Raw genomic sequence first — 23,053 nt, 5'->3', positions numbered from 1 at the left:
CTGATGGTCTTGTAGGCAAGCACCAGAGATTTAAACTTGAACCCAGCAGCTACAGGAAGCCAACAGAGAACGACAAAGAACGATTCATGGGAATACCTTGGCAAGTCAAATACAATTCATGCAGGGGTTCTTGATCAGCTGGAGAGGCTCGCTGGTAGAGGCCAGAAGAGCAGACACAAGGGATATGCAGTAGTGTAGGTAGGATATTACAATGGCCTGGACCAGGAAGAAGCTGCATAGAGTGTGTTGTAAGCCAAATGTTTATTCAGCTGAAGTTGTGCAGGATGTATCTGCTGGACTAGGTTATGCCTTCAGTGAGCTGAAAGAAGAACATACTTGAGTCAGAGCTGGATATCATTGACATAGGACTGATGGGAGAGTCAATGAGACTCGATGACAGCCAAGGGAGAACATGTGGATAGAGAAGAGTAAGGGGCCCAGCACTGAGACCTGGGCAACAGCAGTCGAGAGAGACTAAAGGGTAGACAGGGAACCGCACCAAATCACCTGGTAAGAGCTACCTGATTCACAAGACTCAGTAAAATAATTGGTTAGCAATCATACATTTTACGGTACCAGTTTACTGAAGATTAGAAATGCAACAATTTACAAGCATTTAGTCAGAGAAAAACAGAACTAAGTATGTCATCGTCATCAGAAAGGATATGGCTCATACCGAAACAGGCTGGTGACAATGTGAAAGACTTCTAACATTTTTCAGAATGTCAGTATGACTCCTTTAAACTTTGAAGTAGACATTGGAAAAAGAGCCGAGAGCAACAACAGCTGTCGCAAAGATAATAATGATAAAGTAACAATAAAAAAGTGAGATCTAATCATGAATAGATACATCTACTCCACCAAAAATGAGAGATGGGGGTGTCCGCAGAGTGACAGAGGTGCCTCTTATGACAGTATGATTAACTGCGATATGTGCTCTCCCATGCTGCAGTGCTGTTTTCTGCACAACCCCCTTGTACAGGGGATGAGGACAAGAAGGCCCAACAGGCAAGGAAATGAACACATTGGTCACTGGCGGTCCAATACACAGATTCCAGACCCTTAACTTTATATCTCACTTCAAAACAGAGGTCCCATCCTTCCCATCATTGAACAACTGGAGAACATTTATCAGGCACAAAAATATGACATATCAAAAACAAAAAATGTAAATATATAAGGCTTTCTGGGTAAAAAATGCACAATAAAAACTATAAACTTAATTCTTAATCTTATTCTAATATTCTGTACTATTCTTAAACTTTTTTTATACTGGAAGAAATTGAACATTTAACTGAACAACAACAACTAACAACAGCTGAACAGATAAAGCCTGCAATTAAGGAAGGGCTTATTTCAAAGGCCGGGCTGCAATGGTCACATGTCTCATCATTGAGAACGTCTGGTGTGGTGTCTCCTGCAGATCCCTCGGCCCCTTGGCACGTGTTGTATGATCTGGACCAGCACAGGGAGGGGGATCGACTTTGAGAACCGTTAGGGAATTGTGACACCGTTTCAGACACAACAAACATTTAAGATGGGGGGGGGAGCTTCCTCGGAACAGCCCCATTCCTTCCCTTCCCCACGTCTTTGCTATTCCACTCAGGACTCAGGCCATATGAAATAAACTCCGCTTTAATTTCTGGCCCCACAGTACCAAAACCGGCCCCCGCCCTCCTACAGAGGTTAGGGGTCTGTCACTTTGTTCTCCAGTACAGCCACTATCTGCTGCAGTCTCAGAGCAAGCTGTTTATTCTGGGCAGCGGGGTCCTCGTCAAAGGAGGTGATGATCTGGAAGGAAGGCAAGAACAGATTCCGTTAGAGAAGATGCACAGCGTCGTGTTCGATCTCAGATCCTTGTGTTCATATGTGTCTGACAGGAAAGGGAGAGTGAGTCACATACCACATCATAGTACTTGTTTGCATACTGGTACAGCTGATGCAGAGCCACCTGGGTGCTGAGTTTGTCTGTGTGAGACTGCGAGACAAAGAACAACTTGAAGTAAGGAACTTCTAGGACTGACCAAAACCAGCCGAAGCAGCCATATCTACACCCCCTTTGAAGGTAAGATCTTCTGGCTCCTCACTGTGTCCACATAAGACATAACATCACAACCTCACAGAAGTATCTATTCTGCACTTACGTGAGCGATGAACATCGGTGCATCAAGTGGATAGTAACAAACTAGGTTTACTTAATTACATGTCTACAGCCATGTCTCCTTCTCTTAATGTAACGCACAAATTGTATTTTTGCTGAGATGTATGTCACTTTGGAGAAAAGCGTCTGCTAAATGAATAAATGTAAATGTAAGTACAAGGGCAATAGTGGAAGACTCACTCACCCGTGACACCTTCGCTAAGTGGGTGTTCATATGCTGGTTGCTGACGGGCACCATCTCCCTGATGCCCTTGTAGTAACTATGGACAAATACAAGCCGAGACAGGTCATCTTGATTAAAGGCAAAGGGATTTTTGCAGATGGTAGGAAATGGTGAGATTACCAAGTGGTAGCCCTGACAATACTTACTCCTCCACCATCTTCTTGTATGTGGAGATTTCCTTTGCATAGAGTAATTTGTGATTCGGGGAATCCTGTAAGGAATAAAGCCAAAGGAAAATGGTTACAGAGGGATCATGGGCTGGAGAAAAAAATGAAGTCCTGGCTCATGGATCCTTCCCTTTGCTTAACATCAACAATGGGGTAATGTCAAGGCGCTCCCAGGCTCACCCTGCTCAACTTGCGCTCGCTCTTGGTGCAGGCATCCATGAAGGTCTGGACAATAACAAACAAGGAGGCGTCCACCACTTCGTTCACGTGAATGTCGAAGATGAAGTGGGGGTTCCTCAGGATGTTCACCCAGAACCTCAAAGGCAAGCTGTGGAGACACAAGCCTTTTCAAGAAACACACACTAGCACTCACACTCATTCCATGCAAATATAACTGTGGCCTCATCTTTAACCCTGTTTCTGCATGTTATTCCTGTTCTCAGCTCTCATATGTCCCAATGAATACTCCCACAATTAATCAGAGTTAGAATCTGGCTGCAATTCACTTTGCCTTATCAACTGAGTACCGAGGCACACGATACAGGGATCATACAAATGCATTATTATGTTGCAGATTAATTTTAAAAATGCAGAAAATAGACACTTCTTCCCCCAGATTTATTTAAGAGTTGAGGCATCTGAGCCAAATAAGTTTGGAATTCATCTCTGATTTAATACCCAGAGAGATGTTCCAAACAAATGAACAGAAAGAAGTGGATTTAATAAATTAGCAGGGGACATAATTATGCTGTCTGTTCAGCATGTAATAGTACACAAATTCATCAGTAAGCCAAAAGTGTTGTAATTACACTGTTCATCACTCATTCTCACAATACCAACACTTCTAGTCTATGCTGCCAGAAGAACCTGTCAATCAAAGATAAATGTATATGACGCAGATGGTTTACTGCGGTATAAATTCCACATCAACGTATCCAGTGTGTACGGAGCTCTCAGTAGGAATTTTAAACGAAAAATACAGTGTCAAGCACGCACACGCACTGTCTGAAGCTGCTCGTCCTGAGCAGGGTTGCGGCGAGCCGGAGTCTAATCCGGCAACACAGGGCGCAGGGCTGGAGGGGACACACCCAAGACGGGATGCCAGTCTGTCGCAAGAAACCCCAAGCAGTACCCCCACGCCCTTGCGCCTCCCCTCACCGTGAAGCATTTGTCTCTGAAAACTGACAGCTCCAGCGCTGCTTTCTCGGGAATTCTCTCTGCCAGAGACGGCAAGAGCACTCTACCTGCTGGTCTTCCAGATGTCAATGGTCTGGTCATCCACGTTGTCGTGCTTCTGTGCCTGTTCGTCCAGGAAGTCAAAAAAGTACTTGACTGCTGGGGGCCCAACGAATGAACAGAGGACACTGCGGAAGAAGTCGTCCACAAACTGTTGTAGAGTGCCCTGAAACAAACACATTTGCGCATATGTAAGCAAGTCCAGGTGAGGAGGAGCCGTTTTCAAAAGCATAGCAATCCTGTATTTCTGTCATGAAATCTGATAAATATATTGTAATGACCTGCGTTACAGTTTTGAGGGGGAAATATGCTTATTGTCATGGGTTAGCGTTTGGTGACGTGCGGGGGATATAAGGGGCTGATTGCGTCTGCCAGGGGAGAAAGAGGAGTGAGCCTGGGGGTGCTAAGCAGGGTGGGAAGGCTGGCGAGACGCGCAGGTCCTGGAGGAAACGGGGTCCCTGGTGCCGGTGTTCAATAAAATGTTCGAGATGAACGGTACCTCTGCGTCCTTCTTCGCCCCAACCAAGCCCACGGCGCTGCGTGTCACAATATGATATCCAAATACTAATCCAAATATTTCACTTTGCATTCCAAATACAGATTTAATTATTAGAACTATCTTTTACATATTCAGGGCTAGAATCTAGAAGTATGATTGGATTCTTAGCAATGCACAACCAAATTGCTGCATATTAATGTATTGTAGGCTTCACCAGCCCAGTGTATTTAGCATTCTAACTGCAGCAGGCTATTAACAAACCAACCTTGACAGACAGCAACCGCATCAAATAAAGCTCTGTGATGGCTTTGGTCATCGACTTGTCCTTCATGTTGCCCCTCTTGGATTTGACCTCATCCACCTCCTCTGCTGGCCGCACCAGGTGGAACACCTTGTCCTCTTCAAGCAGAGCATTTCCTGAAGGAGTAGGTAGAGTAGGGTTGTCAGCAAGACCATGGGAACACTACGGAAGGCAAGAAGTAGTACAGGAGCACCACTCACTCTCTTCATGACTGTCCTGGTGCTGGTCATAAGACTGCAGAGGATGCAGGACCCTAGACAGGACGAGAGTGGCGTTGTCTCGCACCTGAAACACAAGAACTGTGTTCAGCCCGAGCTGGATACAGTCTGACAGATTTCAGGTCTGGAGCAGACACGACACAGACATTTGGTCACCACGTAAGGGGCAAGCCGTGACTCAACCTGTACCGTTAGAATCGATGCGTCCATTTCTTAAGCTGTAACTCACGTCATAGTGGGCCAAAGTGTTCATGCGCTTCCATCTGCCCTCCTTTTGCGATGTCAAGTCAAGGTCCGACAGAATCTGCCCAGCAGATTCTACAGAGCAGAAAGACTATTTCAACATTCATTTTATATCCCAATCATATGCAGACTGGTGCAATCCAAGCAAGGAAACCCTTGCCTATAAAACAGAAATAATGTCATACCTACTTCAGTAATAAACAATTCATGTCATGAATCGTTATATTATGCAACTGTGCTCCAGCTCAGTTGGTCCTTACCGAGAGTGACGCTTTCCACCTTGGGCCTCTGAGAATAGGGCACATTTTTGTACACTTGCTCAAGGATCTTCTCCTTCACTTGGGAGATGGTGTCACAGTTGAGTACCTTGACCAAAGTGACACCTGGCCCTTCCCCGTGAACGAGGACCTGCAGAGTCTAAGGCGAAAAGGGCGGTTAGCACTTGGCCTTCTGTGCATGCATCCAGTTCCCACACTGTAGATTTAACATGCATCTTCAAAACTGTCATAGATCACAAGGATTCTGCTGATCACGAAAGTGTCCACCGGTATTGTCTTCTTCCCATTTCTTGGAGTTCATTTAGCACCACAGATAATCCTTTCAAAATGAAGCATTCATACCCCAAGCGACTGCCGACGTGTGATCGGGTTCAGCCTACATAATACTCACCAGCATACAGTACTCCACGTCGTCCCCCAGCAGGTCAGTGTCATTCAGCGTGTACTTGGCCTTTTTCATGACAGCATCCACTGGGCCTTTCTCCACTTGGTGTTTGACGGCTTTGAACAGCTTGTACAAAGGCTCTCCTGCCGAGTCCTGCCCGCACAAGAATTCACCATCAAGCTTCTTTCAGAACAAAACCGTTCCCTGTCACTAAAGCAAAAACCTTCATTTTGTTCAAACAAAGATCTGAACCAGTAGAAAATAAGATTAATCCACAGAGTGGAATCAAATGAGATTAATTTTGTGTCACAAAAGATGATACCTTCAAGAACTGATAGAGACAGATAGACATCCAGTTGCACAGCATTTTCTCCACCACCGTCTCTGACCTACAAGTAAGGGGCAGAGAAATTACTTTTTTTAAAGTGGGCAGGGGAAGATCACATTATTTACAAAAAAAAAAAGGGCCGTTCTGAGACACCTTAAAGATACGCTGGTCTTATACACCTCACCTGTGCAGCATGAGCTTGGGGTTCTTGCTCCGGGCATATTGTTCCATGAGTTCTAACAGGAGTGTCCTCATGATGTCTGTGTAGTAGTCCAACTTGCTGTGAAGCGCCACCGTCAGCAGAGAGGCAAAGTAGCCCTTTGACCGGGCATTGAAGTCAGGATGCCCCTCTAAGGTGCGGATGAACTGACAAAGGCACGATCTGCTATACACCTCATATATCATTCTAAATTGTGTGCTATACAAGCTGGAAAACACATAAAATCCATTAACTTTTATGCTGTGAAAGCCAGTCTGATGATTGTGATCACACACAGGCTGAAATCACTTATCCCAACAGGGGTCACGGCAAACCGGAGCCTAACCCGGCAACACAGGGCGCAAGGCTGGAGGGGGAGGGGACATACCCAGGACGGGACGCCAGTCCATCGCAAGGCACCCCGAGCCCCCTCTCTTTCAAACACAGGGGAAACGTATGAACTCCACACAGACATTTGAATTTGAACTCGCACATAAACCCACAGCCCAGGAGTCACCCATTGAATGACAAGAGCACACTCGAACCCCAGACCTGCCAGAGAGCGGGACCTGGCCAAGGCCGCTGTGCCACTGCACTCCCCAGTGATGATTGTGAGGATTGTATTAATTTCACATTAAAAAAGAACTGGAGCAGCAAAGAACAGATGGGAAAAGACACAAATATGCAGTTTTTAGGCACTTGTGACAATAAGGAAAGGTTTTGGGAGCTGCACTGATGTCAGGACCTACACTGAGAAGGAAAGGCTTGCTATTCAGCAGGTTGAGGAACTGGTTGAGGGCCTGCGTCACTGTGGCCCTCCTCGCCTCAGGAATGTCCAGCTTGCCAGTGATCATCACGTCACTGGCGCTGTTCTTGAAAGGCAGGAAGAAAACGCGGTCTGTGTAGGTCTTGTAGTCCAGGAAGGGGATACAGGGTTCACTGAGGTCACCGGTGTGGTCCTCCATTTCAATCATGAGCTCTGAAAAGGGTTAGGAATAAAACTTTACATGCGCTATACAGGGGATTGTGCAACTGTAGATTAAAGGGCTCTTGCAAGTGGTAAGAGCCAGAGTAAAGACTGCAGATGAGCAGAATATTAGTTATGGAAAAGACCTGTGAACTCCTTCTTGCAGCGGTCACGAACGCTCCCCTCCAGGTTCTCGAGCTGCTGCCTCAGTTTCTCATATTCTCTCTCAGCTTGCTTCCTGTGCACACGCATGGAAATGATCAAATTACAAAATTGCCTCAAAAGAAGAAGCAATAAAATTCATACACTGAGTAACGGTGTTATGTAACTCCCTACCCACAGTTTTATCTTTATTTTTTTTTAAAGAAAACTCAGGATGTGTGATAACTTATGTTCTCTCAGTTGACATTACATTTACATTTATTCATGTAGTAGACGCTTTTGTCCAAAGCGACATACATCAGCAAAAGTACAATTTATGCATTGCATTGAGAGAAGGAGACATAGCTGCAGACATGAAAGTCTCAAGCAAACCTAGTTTGTTACCTACCACTTGCTGCACCGAGGTTCATCATTCGAATAGGTGCATAAAACACAGGACAGACAAATCCCGATACCCTCCCACCATTTTTTTTTTAAATATTATAAGATATGACCCAGAACAGAGAATCTCCAAGCTTTACCTTTCGTGCGCGGGACCACCAAGCGAGCAGAAGTAGACAAGCGAAGGGGCCTGCTGGGGTGTAGCAGTTGAAGGGCATACGAGCAGCAATGTTCCAAATTTGGAATTCATGCTCTGAGGTTTAAAACAAAGTCACTTACCTGTAGCAGCACACTGAGGCTATGATTATGATTATGGTGATCCCCACCATCGGGGCAATCACTTCAGGAATTATGATGTCCAGGGGAGATGTCCAGGATGCCTCAGTCTTCTTTTCATACTCCACTGAGCCTACAATCCACTGCCCATGGCCGAACTTAATCTGAAGGAAGCAGAAACGATACAGTTGGAGTAGAATTAAACCATAGGCATTCAGGCAACTCCACTAAAGCTGTAGTTTTATTTAGCAACTTCAGTAAAGCTGAGTAGCCTTTTCTCCTCTTCAAGCTTCAATTCAGGAATCCTTCTCTGCACAGCACAGTGCCTTACCTTAAGTTCCAGCAAATCTGCCTTTGTGTCTCTCTTGGGCCTCTTGAAGCAAGATGTTGGTTGGGTCCAGTCCAGGAAGAGCATGTCATCCTGTAAGATGCTGACCCCACAAGAGACGTCTCCCACAAAGGCTTCTGCTTCTTGGGCTGTCATTGCTTTGGCGAAACCTTTACCCTTGGGTGCGAGAGACAAGAAGATGGCTTAGCCACACTGTTCTGTGTGAACTGCAAAAGCTCTAATACTGAGAAAGAGAATTTATTGTATTTCAGAAGTACTGTATCAATTGGGTTTCATCAAGAAAACTGGGGACATTACATCACCTGTAACCGTTGCTTTTCTCAGCTGTAATTTTACATGTTAAAACAGACAACAAAAACAGTATGCAAACGTTTGGTGAATATAAAACAATTTTGCAGGAATTACTCCTAAATAATGCCAACAGAAGATTATATTTACAGTTACAGATATGATGCTGTTCTCTGAAACAACCCTTTTTTGGTTCTCTTCAAACGTAGGATCCGGGTGGTAGTCAAAAGGCTTGAGCTCAAGCTCAATGTTGTCCATGACGATGTAGGTCCTGAGAGGCGCTATCCCATCGGTCACGTTCACCGTCGGGGAGGAGAACTGCATTACTGTGTCATTTTCGCCTTTTACCTCCACTTCAGACTGCAAGGGAAGGATCAGACTGAGAGAGACACCAGAGTAGAGTCCATGGCTCCTACCTGACCCACAACAAATGTATACACACACATTAAAATACTGGTGGAATGCTGGTGCTATAGGTGCTCCATTACTTAAAACCCCTACTGCTCCAAAAAGCAGAGAAGACAGGCACTGCACACTGGGAGTGGTCTTTTGGTAAGAAGCCTTTCATCGGACACAAACCTTCAGTGGACTGATGACGCCTGACTGCTCGCTGGAGGGCACCACTTTCACGGCAGTGTTCTGGACGAGGTCAAACCCGGTGCCGACGATAAAAATGATCCGCCCCCCACTGAAATTAGCACAACACTAATGTCACCCTAAATCTGTACAATATGATCAATAAACACCAGCTTTCTTCTCAAGGATTTGACACGTATATGAATATAGCACGTGCATGTTTAACTCCGTAGGTAAGGATAGGAAGTCGAACCCAAAGCAACCATTGTCTCATATGAAGCTGGCACAAAGCAAGGAGATGAGCTAAGGTGAGAAAATGCCACCAGTCATACCCATTGTTCATCACCTAGTGATGAGTGATCTGTATAATCTACTGAAAAGATGTCACACAATACGGTTCATTACAGCATAGTATTACATCTCCTGCTCAGTCCAGACCTATGGGAATGTGGTCCATTACCAGCATAATGCTTCAAAAAGATTACATATTGTGTAGTTCTCTCACTCTCCCAGTAAGAAGGGAAAAAGAAGTAGAGGACAGACTCACCATACAAAACTTGTGTCTGGATAGTGGTGATCCAGTTTAGGATTCTCAAAGAACCTGAACGGCGTAGGCACATCTTTCGTGGTGTGCTTCCCGTACTTCACTGTCACTGTCAGGTTATCAGAGGGGACCTTCTGTACCGTGTACTCTCCGGTTTTGCAGGTTATATTTTTCTGGAACGTCTCCCTGTGGACGGGAACGGTGGGTGCAGTTTGTGGTGGAAATTTACACTGGGGTTCAGCAAAGAGAGGTGCGAAGACAACAGACATCTCGTGTCTCAGTGACCTCTCATCGCTTCTTCTCAGAAGCAAACTGGGAATTGCACTGCAGAAACTCAGACTCGGAAGAGCATCGCTAAGGCTTGGTGTCATGTCTCCAGGGCACAGAGTACTTACATGATACACACCACCCCACCGACAGTGATGCTGACGTCATCCTTGGTACCGGTTTCCAGGTCCGTTCCTGTTATTGTGATAAGAGTTCCTCCCGCCCGTGGGCCTCGGTTAGGCTGGACCCTTTCGGGTCTGGGATCCTACAAGCGTTTGGTAGGACAAAAAACCTTCAGGACTTCTTGGAAATATGAATCCACACGACACAAAGTACTCAGCAGTGAACAAGTGAGCAAGTTCTCGACACGGACTGACAGCGACCGGGGCGACAGCTGGTACGGGAACGACGGTATGTTTACGTCAGCCTCAGTGACGCTCTCACCCTGTATGTGAACATGACACTCGACGTCCCGCTTTTCCCTCCTTTCACCTTCACCTCCACAACCCCTGACTGCTTCTGTTGGACTCCACCGATCTCACACACCACGCTGAAGCAGGAAGGGAAGAGGAGCGGCAGTTACAGAAATGCTGCGGCGCAACCAACAATGCCTGTTTGCAAAAGTGCAGGTGACCGGGTGCTCTGCTGTACCTGGTGGACACGGAGTACTTCTCTTCCTGGTGCACGCAGGGCTCTCCGGCCACTCTGATGCTCTCTATGTCCTCTTTCACGATACCCAGGTTGGAGCCTTTGATGGTCACTGAAATCCCCCCAGGGGGGTGCGGTGGCACAGTGGGTTAGACCGCAGTCCTGCTCTCCCGTGGGTCTGGGGTTTGAGTCCTGCTTGGGGTGCCTTGCGGCGGACTGGCGTCCCGTCCTGGGTGTGTCCCCTTCGGTTCCCCATGACCCCGTAAGGGACAAGCGGTTCTGAAAATGTGTGTGTGTGTGTGTGAAATCCCCCCTTTCAGAGGCCCATACTGAGGTATGATCTGAAAAAAGAGCATTTCCTCTTCAGATACATACTTACAATGTACAGACAGGTTATCTGCATTTTGTAACGATTAGAGAGCCCGTGGGGGGGGGAAATGTTTGCCAGAGTTTATCCCTTCTTGTTATTACTTTCGGTAGAAAAACGATAAGGTAAATTTGTGTATTTGTGAGATGTTTGTTTTGTACATGCATTTTTCGTGAGGGAAAAAGCCATTCATTCTAATAAAACCATTACCATCCTGCTCCAAAGGGACAGGTGTGTCACTAATAGAAATAACTAGATTACTTTTGCCTTGGTAGAAGTAAGCCAATGCCAGCATTAGGATTGCCAAAAGTGTTTATGATTTGTTAACAAATCGGATATAGAATAGTATTCATGGTAGGAGATTAGACACCAAGTGAACTGTTAGACACGAGATCTGGCAGTTTTTAGCTATGACCAAAAGGAAATTTATTAATTTGCTTGGATAGATAAAAGGACAGGAGGTAATAAATGTGCTATTTTTTGTATGATACAGAGAAAACATGGTGCAGCGTCTCCAGAAACTCACATCAGTGATTTCAGGGTTGGGACAGTCCCTCCTCCGCTCACCACTCGGGACACCTTTTCCGATACTCGCAGGACTTGGTTTTATCGCACCACACACAACTGTACATGGGGTCTGCACTCTTGCACAGGCTGCAGTCCTCACGGCCCACAGCACAATTGTATAGCGTCACTGCAGGTGAGGGGTGGACACCACCATCAGCACACCGCACACGACACCAATTTCCATTCATTTTTTGACGACTTCCATGCGCAAGGTCTCTTAACTGAACAGTCAGTTATAAGAATCAGTTCAACTCATTGTTTTTACCATCCCCTGTGCGCACGGCTGCAGTCCGAACAGTCCACGTCTGACTGTCAGGCCTACCGTTTAGTTTGCTGTCAATCTTCTTATGTGTCTTTCTGTCCTTGATGTAGAAGAGCACAGTCAACTGTTGCGCTTTCATCATAGGCAAACTGGTCCTGGGAACGAAGAAAAAGCAACATTAACATTCGGTGCTTGCAAACTGCAAAAATTCCGAGAGGTCTTGATATTACGATGATCTATTATCCAGGCATCAACGCTTACATTACCATTTAGACATTTACACACAGGCCAGCTGGTAGCATACTGGTTAGCGCTGCTGTTTTTGGACCCAAAGGTTGCAGGTTTGAATCCCACCTGTAGTACCCCAGTGAAAGGTACTTACCCTGAGTAAAGAGCAGTAGTTACTTAAACATTTACCATTATAGTTATTTAAATGTTAGTCATAAACACCATTTAGCTGCTTACACTGATTGTACCCATTGATACAGTTGGGCAGTTTTACTGGAACAATTAAGTAGCTTGCTCACAGGTTCTACAACAGCAGGAGGTGAGATTTGAACCTGGGTCTTTAAGGCTCAGCTATGAGCCCTGCACATCTGCTGCTAGCACATTGGGCATCCACATGTGACTGAAAGTCTTCCATCAGAAATAGTTCACCACTGTGTGAGTAAACAATTCTTTAACTGACAGATACTGAGAAACAGGAGAGCCAAGCAGCACCCAAGCACATTAACCCAAAACATCTGCTGTGTTCATAAGGGGCTGCTACAATATCAAACTACTTTGGTACAACCTTTTTTGCCACAAAAGCCACCGAGTGAGCAGAAGGCCAGGCCCTGAGGGACAGCTGGTGCACTTACTGGCAGCTCAGCTCCGCTCCCTCCTCCTTCCCTCCCATACAGGCAACAGAAGGAAGGTGTTCTGGGGCACGTTGTGCAGTACAATACATCCCTGGCTGCAGGACACTGTTTGCGAAGGAAAAGCTGCAACAGCTGGGACTCTCACATACTTGGTGGTTGCTTTGCGCTTTCATCTATGCATGTCGAACCAGACACCTAGGAGATGAGCTCGGAAGCTGCTCCACAGGCTACTCCGTGGTATTCCACAGCGCTAGTGTGGCCCTCTGCTCTGGTCAGCATGGCGCAAGCGAAGGTAAGGGCAACAGAGCCGCTCAGAACACCAAGGCAATGAAATTCGGTCCAACACTGACCTTGCATCCCTTTAAACTGTAGTTTGAATCTTTTATAGTGACCATTTCCTCAGTGGGCACCATCAGCTCGGTGCCAATCTTGAATCTCTGCCCTGGAAGAGATAAGGTAGACAAACAGTGTAACCCAGAATCCACTATAATCTTTAAGGCAATCTCTACTTTAAAAAAAAAAAAAAAAAAGGCAACGATAAATTATTTTATTACTTATCACAGTCAACAGGTAGATATGAGGAAAAATCTTTCACCTCATAAACACGGAGGTTTTTTCCAGTGAACTCGATGGAGGTTTCGTAACCCACAGGAATGAGAGACGGAGTCGGATTCTCAAATACTGGGCACTTACTTCCCTGCGAATGTCAAACACGGGGCATTTTTTCATTTTTAAGACACCTGGCACAAGGCAGACAGGAATAGGTGAGACGTGCTGCTGCTGCCTCATTTCTTACTTCTTTATGTTTGATAATGTGATCACCCACGGATTCATCGCTGTCATCGCAGATGAATTCCTGAGTGTTCCACTGGCAGCTCCACTCGCTGTCCACACACGAGATGCACCTGTTAGCAAACGCAAACAACCAAGGCACCAGGGTGAGAACATTAATACTGTCTTGACTGATCTTCTCCTTCCCAAAACCTGTAGCATTAACAGAGACCAGTCATCCGGATTTACATTTTCATTTATTCATTTAACTGACGCTTTCTCCGAAGCAACTTACAACGTTACGGTACTTACAGCTATTTACAATTTATACAGCTGGGTAATTTTATTGGAGCAATTACCTTGCTAAAGGGTATTACAGGAGTGTAACAGGTGAGATCTGAACCGGTACTGAACCTTTGGATCCAAAGGCAGCAGCTCTAAAGTCAACGCTATCAGCTGCCCCGTAAAATGGATACAGGGATGGATGGATGAACGAACAGGTGGCACAATGAGTAGCACTGCTGTCTCACAGTGCCTGGGTGGTGCGAGAGGGTGTGGGCTCGATCCCCACTCAGCCTGTGTGGAGTTTGTACGTTCTCCTTGTGTCTGCATGGGTTTCCTCCCACAGTCCAAAGACATACTGTTCAGGTTCCTCCATAGTGTGTGAGTGACAGAAGAAGAGAGAGTGTGTTTCACTGATGTATGGATGAGTGAGCCCTTGTAAGTAGTGTACCTAGCAGTGTAAGTCACTTTGGTGTCCAAAGTGTGTGGACTTGTAACACCACCTAGAGTTCAGTGGCAGTTGCTCTGGAGACAAGTGTCTGCTAAGTAAATATAATGGATGGATATATATATATCGATGTTTGTAGATATTCCAAGAATCCCCTCAAGAACAATTCTTGCCCATGCAGTCAAAGTGAAAGACAAAAGCAGAGACTGATTTCGAAGAAGTGCCTTAGGCAGGCACATCATGACATTATGCTGTAATAGGCACCCGCCCCACCCTGACGCCGCCACTCACGGTGTGTTCTCCGCCTGCCTCGCGGCTGCGCTGCAGTTATAAAAGGTGAAGTAGCTGGATGCCAACTCCACCTCGTCATTCACAAAGATCTTCGCGGCCACTTGGACGAAATCTGAAGGCACACGGGTTAGCAACGGGTTACGTCGCCTGCCGGCAAGACCTCTCCGGGAAAGGTGTTGAAAAGCTACAATGACTTTGCTCACCGTTGCACCATGGCACACAGCTGGGAAACTCACCTTTATTTTTGGGAGTGACAGGAATCTCGGTGACTTTCGGCAGATCACAAGTGACCTTTGAGTCGCCCATTTTCGCTTCACTTTCAAAATTGCCAAAAATGCATTTCAGACTGTCATCCCCTCCAATGCTGGGGAGAGAAGCCACGTTGATGTCAACCTGCAAATAAAGCACACAGATCAAGGACCTCTGACATGCACACACTATGTGATCCAAGATCAAACTGAATATGGAGACAATATTGAAATAAAAGACATTACACACTGTAAACAGCGCTATTCTGAACAGCTCTACAAACAGTGTCATAGCACAGTTAGTCAATAAAACATCCAAGTTCGTGGGAGTAAAGTTTACATTAACATAACTATTAAATAGCTCAAAAATCATCTGAACAGCCGGAACTGCGGAATTTATGAATTTAATGTCAAATGAATCAAGTTAAATGATTAGCAACACTTTTAATTGTGAATCTCCCTGAAGTGTTTGCATATTTCTTACAAAAGAGGAAACATATCAACAACCTAAAATGGGGAAAACTGTACTTTACAAACCTCCAGTTAATGTAAACTCAGGTACGTATACAAATAACCACATCCTAAAAAACTGCAGTCGCCGTAACCTTCGACTTTATTTTAAAGTGTTAGAAAGATAGCGTGTCTGTGTGTCTCTCCCATGTGCACTGGATGAACGACATGATGCAAATTCTAAAACTGGAAATGATAAGATACTCATTGTGGGGTTCTTCTGCAGAATTTTCCAGTATCTGGCAATGTCTCTTCTCCTATGTTGAAAACATGCCCTTTGGTAAAATCTGGGCAAGGGTCTAAAGTGTATGTTCCTTGGCGTAGGAGATACAGGCAAAGTCAACCTCTCATACCTTCTGCATCTTCTTGCAGCTCAGATTTGGTGGCTGGAAAGATGTTATTTCCACACACTGGTTCTGAGGACTCCACAGCCAGTGCTTCTCCTCTTCTGCCTTCCTGCAGTCAAACTTCCTGGTGCACCTGCAGCAGAAAGGATACCCATGAGCCACTGCTCCAGCCCACTCTGTACGAACCACTTCCAAAGCCTTCCGTCTACACAACTCCAACAGTGTGGATTCCAAGACCTTCTCAATATTGCTTTTAACTATGAGGTGAAGATGTAAGTAGACAGACAGAATCTTTGGCAGGGAACCTTTGGAATTTAACAACTCTGCCCAACTACTTGTCCAGGCCATGGTGACATCTTGTCTGGATACTGCAACTCTCTCCTGTCTGGCCTTCCTGCTACTGCCACCAAACCTCTACAGCTGATACAGAATGCTGCTGCGCGAGTTGTGTTTGACTTGCCGAAGCATTCCCATGTATCTCCTCTACTCGTTTCTCTGCACTGGCTTCCTATAGCTGCCCACATCAAATTCAAGACCCTGGTTATTGACTACAAATGCATCAATAGAACTGCTCCCAGGTATCTACAAGACTTGATCATCTGCTACACGCCAACCAGACTTCTATGCTCTTCCACATCTGCCACCTTGGTGCTCCCACGCGCGAAAGGTAAAGCAAGGTGGTTCTCAGTTCTGGCTCCGTTGTGGTGGAATGACCTCCCCCTCTCGCTCAGAACTGCTGAATCTCTGTCCACATTTAAAAAGGGTCTTAAAACTCATCTCTTCCAGACTCACTTCACCCATGATGTCTTAAGTTCATGTAAGGCATAATTGTTCAAGATCATGCTCGAATCAATCCTTTACAGAGCCACTGCAATGTAACATAAATGTTTATATGCATCTCAAAAAAAAAGAAAGGTGACTAGAAATCGGTGATATTCTGGTAAAGTTTTATGCAGCTACTTATGTGATGAAGGCCGGTGCATATGGTGAAGGAAACAAACTGTACTTAAGAGTCAATGTTCATCAGTCTTTTAATAGTCACACATTCTACATGACCATATCCTTATTGAGGGGGCATGGTGGTGCAATGGGTTTGACCGGGTCATACTCTCCGGCGGGTCTGGGGTTCGAGTCCCACTTGGGGTGCCTTGCGACGGGTGTGTGTCTCCCGCCCTCCAGCCATATGCCCTGTGCTACTAGGTTAGGCTCTGGCTCCCTGCAATCCCGCATGGGACAAGTGGTTTCAGATGATGTGTACAATGTGATGATATCTTTATTGAACAAACAGTTTAAAAAAATCAGTCACTGATGGAAATAAAAAAAAGTGAAAAATATTTTGTATCGAGTGGAACATCCTTTATTGGCAATAAGTTCAAACATTAGACCTTTACAACAGTAGGGAAAATTTTGGCCCATTACACTACAAGAAAATGTTTCAATTCATCTATATTTTTGTCCTGCATGAGCAGCCTGCTTGAGATCACACCACAGCATTTCAGAGGGATTGAGGTCAGGACTCTCTTCTGATCATTGTAAAATATGGAACTGCTTCTGTCCGAGCCAATCCGTTACTGATTTACTCCTGCGTTTCGGATCACAGCCATGACCAAACTTCTTTTGTGTTTCAGATCAGGGTTTTCAATCTTTTTTAATCCCGAGGACCCCCAAATATGATGATTCTGTGCAAGGGACCCCCTTGCCTAAATTATAAAGGCAACTATATGTTTTTATGTGTAAAGACTTTTGTATAATGTAAAGACATATTACAATTCACATTACAATAAATGCACATCTGAAATGCTGTTTCAGTAATTTTCTTTTATTTGGCAACTCGCTGTAGCCAAAAGTCTCTTTCACTCTCTCTCACTCATACACACAGCCTGAAACAGCTTGCCCAAAATGGGGTTGTGGCAAACCAGAGCCTAACCCAGCAACACAGGGTGCAAGGCTGGAGGGGGAAGGGACACTGCCAGGATGGAACTCCAGTCAGTTGGAAGGCACCCCAAGCAGGACTCAAACCCCAGACCCACCAGAGAGCGAGACCCAGCCAAACACGCTGCACCACCACATCCTCCAGCAGGGAATGCATTTATTGTAAATAGTTGCATTATGGGGAAAATGTGAATAAAGAGTGCAACCCTTGGGGGGGACTTGAGGGCATAATAAAGGGGTGTCTCTGTTTGCCAATGAGAGGGGGGGGGGGAGAAAAAAAAAAACAAAAAACAAACAAACGGAACCGAACCGAACCAAACCAACCTGGTGGCACTAAGCAGGCTGGGACAGTCCTTTTGAGTATGTTGGTGTGGGGAAGACATGGGTCAGTTATATTCTTTGAAGCCAGAAAGGGGATTGTTATGGGAAAGACTTTGTCTTGACAATCTATTTTATGTAATGGTTGCTTTGTGATTTTGTTGACCAACTGTAGGAAAACGGTGTTGGATTTGTTTGATTGCGGATTTTAATGTATTGTTTTGGTTCTATGTATTATTGATAACTTTATTAAATAAAGTTTGAAAAAAAAAAAGCAGGCTGGGAAGGCGGGCTTGAGGTGCAGGTTTTTTTTTTTTTAGTGTGTTAAAGGTTCTGCCATGCGTTTTTTTTTTTTTCTCTCATGTTTGTTGGACTTATTGATCTTATTGTTTTATTTAATTTTATTTTTGGCATGGCAGTTTTCCAGGATTTATTTATTGAATAAAGATTTTAATTATCGGAAATGATGAATGGAGATATTAGTTCCTGTCGCTTTGGACAGTATGTGGAGTCAGACACCTTGGGTAGGCTGGTGACCCATTCTGATCCGTAAGAAAAAGAAAAAAAAAAAATAAAATGAGGTGCAGGTTCTTGAGGAAATGGTGTCCTCGGATCGCGAGCATCATTTCCCCGTATGCCGGTGTTCTAGTAAAACGTTCTTCCTGAACGCTGCCTGCGCGTCCTTTTTCGCCCCATCCGAACCCAGAGCGCCGCGCGCCACAGTATTCGTTGGCCTGCACTTGTTGTAAAAGCTGCAAAGCAATATTGTTGGCCATGTCACCTATGCATCTGCTCACTGCGTTATTGCCTGACACAAGCACGCACTCTACTTTTCGTGCTGCTCCCTCTCCCAATAACTCCCTGACAATGTCTTTAGTAGCTGGTAACAATAAGGCTTCGCCAGTCGTGCGCAGCTTCTTAGCACGCGCCATGTGCGCAAAAGTGCAAAATGTAAAGAGCGCAAAGCATTTTGGGATAAACACGTTACAAGGAATCACTCATAAATCACGAAACTATACGTAGATTACGTAAAAAATTATATTACTGTAATATTTTTTTCTGTCAAGTTTTCCGCGGACCCCCTAACTCCCTCTTCCGGACCCCAGTTTAAAAACCCCTTTTTTTAGATCACAGGATTGGCTACTGATGTGGGTATGCAGTGTTTGGCTTTCTCTAAAAATAATACTGTATACAGTTACCAGAAAAGGTCAGATTTGTTTCACCTGTCCACATAATGTTGTTCCAGCTGTGAACACCCGGCTGACAGCAAAGGTGAGATGGGCAGTAATGTCTTTCTGGAGAGCACTGCTTTCTTCCATGGTAACCTCCCACAAACACAGCTCTTGTTCAGTATTTTTCTTATGTAGACTTGATCAGGCTATTGTATTTCAACTGAATTGTGCTGTGAAGAGCAGGTACTAAAAACCGTGTGTATTTTTTTTTACGGCAGGGCAGGCCAAACTCACACCTCAGTCGACTGGAACACCCAATGCATTGACTGCAGACTCCAATTACCCTCTTTTCAGCATATCATTACCTTAGAAGTTCACATACTTTTTCCATCAATGACTTTGATCAAACCATTTATTCAATTAAAATATGGATACGTGAAATGTGGCGTGTTGTTAAATAGGACTGTCTGCATTTATTATGCCTTAGACAAAGGAGCCATTCATGCAGAAAGCAGTAGGAGCAAACTGTTGTGTAGAAAGTAGTGAATATCTCACTGCTAACTGGGTGTGAACTGAGTGCTTACCTGCCCTCCAAGGCACACCAGCCACAGTAGGGATCCTTGAGGTCCATGCAAGACTTGCAGTCCATCATATCACATTCCTCCACTGGTACCATTGAGATCTGACACAGAGCCAAGGATATCCAGCATCAAGCGTCTTACACAGAGTACAAATACAGTCCACTTCCCAAGACGGTACCTTTTTTCCTGTGGTGACGTACAGATGCCTGTGGTTTCTGTCGAATAGCAGGTGTTTGTTCACTGCCTCACCAGAGCTGGGTCCAGGGACAGTTCGGTACACCTCTGGTGTGCTGGACAGGTGTACCTGGAAGTTTACCTGTGTTCTAGTTTCACACCATTTTCTTTCCTATGAAAATGAGTTTGACCACACTGGTACCTGGGACTGCTCTCAGATACCATACACCCTCTGCTGCTGTACTCACGTGGTACACCTTCCCATTGCTGGTTCCCAGAAAGGCCACCGTGCGCTCAGCCTCCACAGCAACGGCGACAGCCATGAGCAGGCCTCTGGTGGTGTGGACAGCTTGGGCAGCCAGCGCAAAGCCTGGTGTGCTGGCCAGCGGTGAAGGCAGGAAATCGGCACTACATTTGTACTTTGTCAGCGTGTCTTGCTGATGGGCACAGAGAGAGAAGTCTTTAACGTCAGCTTCCTCATACAATCACTTTGTCAAGTGTGCAAGAGCGGATACTCAGGTTTTCACTTTTAGAAAATTCTAATAAAGACAATAAACCTTAAGGTGAGCTATCCCATTTCACTGTTCCGACTTTACAGAACCTCAAGACACTACTGAAAACATTGCTAATGTCATGTTTGAAACGGAGCGCTACTTACACGGACTGATACTGAACATAATAGATTTGCTGAGGTTGTGTACGGAGAATCAACAGCTACTTTGTTTCCAATTTTCCCATTTTTTGTATAGCAGGCACTGATGATTTCCATAATTCGTTGGTTGATATATCTCAGGGGGTACGTGCAGAGCCCCGAACGGGGCTTGTCTTCATCGGTGCTGGACACTACGAACAGAATCTTGTCCTGCGACCGCACTTGGCCGTACTGACCGGATGCGCTCAGGTTTCGGGCCAGTTCCTCCCCAGGGGAGGAGACAAAGGTGGCCTGTGTCTTGTTGTACATGTTGTTGGGGCCACAGCTGAGCTGCAGTTCCATGTAGGAATAGTAATGGTGATCATCCTCACAAAGGCGGGAGATGAAGGTAAAGTTTTTGTTATGTAGCTCCCCTCTTGTGCGGGTGAAGAGGAAGTAGATGAAGCCACTTTCCTTGAATGAGTAGCGAAAATTGTGCCTGTACTTCTTGACAAATGGGGTGACCTGAACAGCAGGAGCCTCAACAATGTCCTCAAACACATCCCAATTGCCAAAGTCCTGCAGGATGCGGGTGCTGATAAGCTTCATGTTGCCCTGGCTTCCGTAGCCTTTCCCCACGACAAACACATCAAATGTATCATTCTCTTTGGTGAAGGTTGACATCACTCCTACTACAGACACTATCTCCTCACTGCTGACCACATAAGCCTTTTCACCCTTGCTGTCGTTATAGTAGATCAGGTGGTCAATGCTGCTGAGTTTCCGCAGGGAGCAGATGCCCTTGAAGAGGCTTCCACACACGATGAGCGAGCCGTTAGACGGGTGCACTAGCAACAGCTTGTTGGTGTTGTCTGTCATCTTGGCATCGTGGCAGGACTGGATGGGGGGTGTGCAGTGGCGGCTGTCCCTCTTGGGACCAGTCTCTACTTTCTTCTCCTGCTTGAGCAAGGAGTCCAATTGGTAGATGGCCTTGATGGCTCTCACACAGATGCGGCCTGTGAGGGGGTCCTGCACCACGTTATTGATGAGGGTGCTGGATGTGAACTCCTGGATGGATTCCGCACAGCAGGCTATGGAGAGAGACAGCAGCAGAACTGCCAGAGTCCACCACGCCATTTCTGAAAGAGGACATTAAGTGCGAGACTGTTAGTCATCTCTCTATACAGTGAGACAAACATGTAGACATGAACACATGCTTCACTGTCAGCTCTACACACTTTCACGAAATAGCAGGATCCGGTATTTCGTTTTCACAATACATCTGTCATCAATATACCTGCTCACTGAACATCTGGCAATGATTTGCTTCACACAAATTTGTTAAAGCAGGCAGCAATTTTGTACTCCAATCTATTAAATGTACAGTTAATGCCTATAATTTCTACAGTTTTGCCACAGGTTTTCTGGTAAGAGCAGTAATTCCGAGTCCCACTCTCTCCACCAGCAGAAAGGAAAACTAAGGAGCAACGCCCAGGTCCTCATAAGCAATAAGTATAGATTTTTTTTTTTTTTTTTTAATTAAGTTTAGCTTATCTTACTTGAACACAAGCACTGCAACACCGCAACAGTCGATCATCTGGTAACCGCGACGCCACTAAGTGACGAACGGGCGGGTAGCGGATTATTATACAGCGTGCATACGCTGAACAAAGGGATGATTCACGTCCCGGGCGGGACGGCACAAGATTTCATATTTTCGGGCCGCGGGGCAACTGAAACCGCAGGTAACGGGGATCACTGTATATGAGTACACGACACGTAGTATCAGAATAAGTGCAGCAAGCAGACACCGAAAAGATGTAAAATATACATACATACATACATACTGTATATATATTACTATCAGCAATTAGCTACTGTTTCCCTGAGGGGAACCTGTTGCTTATTGGATAACCCCTCCACGCCACGGGGCACTGCTCTGCTGCTCTGAGTCTGAAAAGTACAGAGAAGCCCACTGTAGAATTCGGACCCAAACAGCTACACCGCTTCGCAGCAGGAGGAATAGTGGATAGAAGTAACACATAGATTGATTGAAGCAGTTTTAAGAAGAGAGCCGCTCTAATCCTGCTCTGCTGGAATTTCCACAATTTAAGGAACACACGTTTTTCAGTGCAAACGTCTTTTTTTTTCCTTTTTAAATAACGTACCACAATCTAGCACACACTGCAGCGGCCCGACGCCGGACTCACGCGCTGGGATTTGAGGAATGTGAACGCAGCGGCTGTGTGTGCTTCACAAACTCTAGCGGATCTGCAGCGTTCACGTGCGTAAGAGAGGCAGCGCGACCTGTCGGAGTGCGACGTTAATCCGACAGGTGGTGCGCAGCTACAGCTCCCTCTGCTGGGGGAACAGACCCACATTGGACGGGTTCTCTGCTGACGTGCTCTGTGGTGCAGGTTGCATATGTGTATATTTTGGTGCTTGAAATGTAAACATCACCATATCAAACAAAGTGATTCTCCTATTAAAGGTTCTTTCATTTATTTATGTAGCAGACACTTTTCTCCAAAAGCGACTTCCACCACACACCTTATTCACCAACGTGACTTACACTGCTAGATACACTACACACAAT

At 45.5% G+C, this 23,053-nt stretch overlaps 1 pseudogene; it reads right to left on the bottom strand.

The window, feature by feature from the left end:
* Window positions 1-411: 411 nt before the first annotated feature.
* On the bottom strand, window positions 412-22,771 carry LOC114909709 (plexin-B2-like; annotated as a pseudogene).
* Window positions 22,772-23,053: the final 282 nt, after the last annotated feature.

This window comes from Scleropages formosus, unplaced genomic scaffold (genome assembly GCF_900964775.1).
Source record: "Scleropages formosus unplaced genomic scaffold, fSclFor1.1, whole genome shotgun sequence".
In the NCBI taxonomy this organism is placed as follows: domain Eukaryota; kingdom Metazoa; phylum Chordata; class Actinopteri; order Osteoglossiformes; family Osteoglossidae; genus Scleropages; species Scleropages formosus.
The sequence above is the reverse complement of the archived record's forward strand: the minus strand, read 5'-3'. Positions and strand labels throughout refer to the sequence as shown.